At 30.4% G+C, this 3,723-nt stretch overlaps 1 long non-coding RNA gene across 3 annotated transcripts; it reads left to right on the top strand.

The window, feature by feature from the left end:
* The first annotated feature begins 652 nt into the window (after positions 1 to 652).
* LOC113082482 (uncharacterized) lies at positions 653 to 2,900 on the top strand. Of its 3 annotated transcripts, none has more exons than XR_003282696.1 (3): positions 653 to 714; positions 2,108 to 2,190; positions 2,638 to 2,900. It is a non-coding gene; the product is annotated as an uncharacterized LOC113082482 (long non-coding RNA). The 3 variants fall into 3 exon arrangements; XR_003282697.1 differs by lacking the exon at positions 653 to 714 and adding an exon at positions 1,238 to 1,692; XR_003282695.1 differs by lacking the exon at positions 653 to 714 and adding an exon at positions 1,238 to 1,692 and having other exon boundaries at positions 2,365 to 2,900.
* Positions 2,901 to 3,723: the final 823 nt, after the last annotated feature.

The raw sequence follows: 3,723 nt of genomic DNA, 5'->3' as shown, positions 1-3,723 counted from the left end.
ATTTATATTATAAAGGCTATATTTTTGTTGTGTCTGTATTTTACTTGTCTTGTATGTTATATTTGGTGTTTTGAATTTATATGTCGTTTTTGTGGTTGGCATTTTAATAAAGAGTTATATTTACAGATCATTTTTTTGTGTGATTGACTTTTGTGTACATATTTATATATTTTTTAATAGTTTTATTATAGTTTTTGGAGTGAACATACATTTAAATGTCATCATTTTAGAGTAGGCCTATTAATGTTTTATGATGCTGTTAGTTTAAATTTAGATTTAATGTGTAGGGGTATTGTTTCGGAAATTTCATAGTAAGAATAATTTGTTTCTAATAACTTCTAGATACATTTTCTTGTAATTGTTTAAAAATATTTTGTATGTTTTGTAAGTTTTTAATATATGATACGTATTGTAAACAACCGTTTTGGGTTGGTTTAGGCTATGTAATGGGCGTTTTTTCGTCTATAATGTAGATACTAATAATATGTAGGACCATAACAAGCCTATATTTATAAATCATATAAATGGTATAATACGATTTTTTTTTTATAATAAGAGAAAAAAAAATCTAAATATATACGACTGTCAATGTTTTTTTTTTTTTTCTGGTGATGAGTGTTGTCGTATTTACGTGCAACTTCCGTTGTTTTCAGTTAAGGTGGTTTGCTATTGGCTTTGAAGTGATATTTGAGTTAAATTATTTGGTTTAATTTTGTAAGTTTTTCTTTTTAATAATGTTCAGCTAATAAACTTTATAATAGACTACAATGTTGTTATAAACTTTAGTGTAAAAGGCGGAAAAGAGAGCTGTTGAGATAAAATCACAAGACGATGCAGGTCGTATGACAGTACAACCTTTTTTAACGATTATAAATATAATAGTCTATTTACGCTAATGTTGAATAATTGCAAAGTCTAGTTTTATTATTGTCTTTAGGCGCATTAATATGTTGGTGTTGCTTATGTAAGATGGTATGGATATTGTTAATGTAATATTGTGTTTGTTTGATTTTTGACCTTTTGTTGTTTGTAAAATGTTATTTGCTTAAATGCATACGTTAATGTTCATTAATTAGTTTTTTTAGAGTGTTTTAGGGTTTCCCTGTTTTATGTGTTTGGGCTTGTTTGACGTTAGGCGTAGTGTAATATTAGTGAGGTAAAATGCTTAATGTGTTTTTGTTGAGTAATTAGTGAGTTATTACTTTGATTTGTATATTTCAAAAATGTTTTATAACAGTTAGAGATATTGATTTCTAATTTTGTCATATTATTGCTCAGACAGATCTATTTCAGGGTTTTTCTTGTCTAAGTGTGTGGATTGTGAAAAGTTAGAGCAATGGTGTCATCAGTTGATCTATTTTTACTATATAAAAACTGTTGAGGGTCCATGGGGTTTGGCAAGAAGGAACAGATGTGGTCTTTAATGAGCAACTTCAAATAATTCAGTATGATAGAGGTTAGTGGTACAGGTTGGTAGGTATTCAGGCAGGTAACTACAGACTTTCAGGACAGGGATGATGGTGGTTTTCTTAAAGCATGTGGGAATCACTGATAGTCTAAGGAAGAGGTTGAAAATTTCTGTAAACACCTTTGTTTGCTGGTTGGCACATGATTTGAGGACATGGCCATGAACACCATCAGGACCAGCTGCTTTGTGGGGGTTGAGTTTTGTAACTGATTTGGTTAAGTCAGGTAAGGACAAGATAAAAGAACAGGTATTATTGTGTACTTTATTGTCATTGCATTTTTGTACAATGAGATTCAATTTACAACTGTAAACAATACATATAAGAAAGAGAAATATATCAACAGTACATCACAGGAAAAACTATGTGTATATATGTACTGCACATATGTAAATATTGTACAGTAATATTATGTTTGAAAATAAATCCTTTATATAATTTATGCATTTAGATCTTTAATTGCACTTGGATAAAACTGTTCTTTATTTTGGAGGTGTGAGCCTGAAAAACCATATAATGCCTCCCAGAAGGTAGCAATGTGATTCTGTGTGCCACATGACAAAAACTTCTGGCTGTATATATGTTGGACAGTCAAGGAAGCTGTGTTTTTTTTTAACATGGTAATGATTATCTGTTTGCAGTTTCACTTCAGGGAAATTGCTGTTATCTCAAATTATTTCTAGATGTCATTCAACTGATCTGGCAGTGAGGCAGACAGATCCATGTAAGTTTTTCCATTCTTTTTTTCCACTGTGGTACATGACTGAGTTTAAGCTGTTGCACAAGAAGATGAGATTAAATTTTTGAAAGTGTTTTTTACCATCTTGTCTTTATAGGCTTGTTTTTGCAGACTTAATTGCTGTATGAAGGTCATATCTGGGCATTCTTTATATCTTAGGGTCATCTGAATTGTAGGCTGAAGTACAATCTTTGAGTTTGGCCCTAACATCAGAAGGCTTGACATATTGCCTTTATAAAGATGATGAACATATGAAGTCTTGCTACACGAAAACACCAGTTCTGGTTTTAATATCATCATACTCAGCAGACAGTTTTCCAAGATGTTTGACCTAGGTCTCCAGCACAAGCTATCCTTGTGCATGCAACATTTATAAACAACAAAACCATAATCATTCACGATGGTCTCTCATTGCTTTTTCGCTTATGTCAGTCAGCACAGGAGTTCTAGAAGGCTGTGATGAGGACTTTCATGCAAATGATCGCATACATATCAACAATAGCAATCAGAGATGAGAACTCAGGAACATAAATCTGTCACAGCAATTTCTGGAATCTTTCTATCATCGCTCCATTGACAGTGCTCTGACATACAAGATACTACTATTATACAATAACAGCTCAGATTGTGTCATTTTTAATTTCAAAATGCATTTTCTGTATTGTAATGAATGAATGAATTTATGATTTTTTTTGTTCTTTATACTTTGTAACACAAATTTTGTTTAATTTTGTATCTTAAAATATATTATTTTTGATATGAATATCAGTTTGTTTTAAAAACTTTTATTACAGAAAGAGTTTATCAGTTTCATATATAGACATACTTGAAAACTGCAGATAAAAAATGAATGAATAAATAAATTCATGAGTGAGTATATGGATGAATGAAAACAGTGGCTATATGTTCTATTCATAGGGCCAGGATTTTAGTATTGTTTGAAATATCTAGGTTTTTGCTGTTTGCACTGTGCAGGTTGATCGTTGTGTGGCATTTACAAGAGAAGATGGTTCCTTAATGGTTTGGATTCTTTTTCACACCTACTTTGGTGTCTTTTTTATTCAATGTGAAAGAACACTTCAAGTTAAACAAATTAAGATATATGTGTGCATATTTGCATCACTTTTTAGATTTCACCTTGTTATGTGAAGACCAACATTTGTATGTTATTGTTCAAACTCCTTTGGATATATTAAATATTAAAATACTGGACAGGAGTTGAGCAGTATGAATGGTGTGTACTGTATGGCCACGTTATAAATTAATTGATGTTTATTTGTAATTTCTGCATATTTTGCAGTTTTACTTTTTATTACATGAGTTTGGATTTTTGGATATACTTCAAAACATTTTCTGACCTGGTAATGTATAGAAAAACTGAAATGAAATGAATGGATGATTTCTTTATTTGTTTGTCTTATTTTTATTTGATGTATTTCTGTAATGTCAAATGTTTCCAAAATTTCAGATTTGTCTTTAATATTCTTTGATAATACTTTATATAGCATATCTTTATAT

This window comes from Carassius auratus, unplaced genomic scaffold (genome assembly GCF_003368295.1).
Source record: "Carassius auratus strain Wakin unplaced genomic scaffold, ASM336829v1 scaf_tig00036290, whole genome shotgun sequence".
In the NCBI taxonomy this organism is placed as follows: domain Eukaryota; kingdom Metazoa; phylum Chordata; class Actinopteri; order Cypriniformes; family Cyprinidae; genus Carassius; species Carassius auratus.
This window is presented reverse-complemented; position numbering and strand designations above follow the sequence as displayed.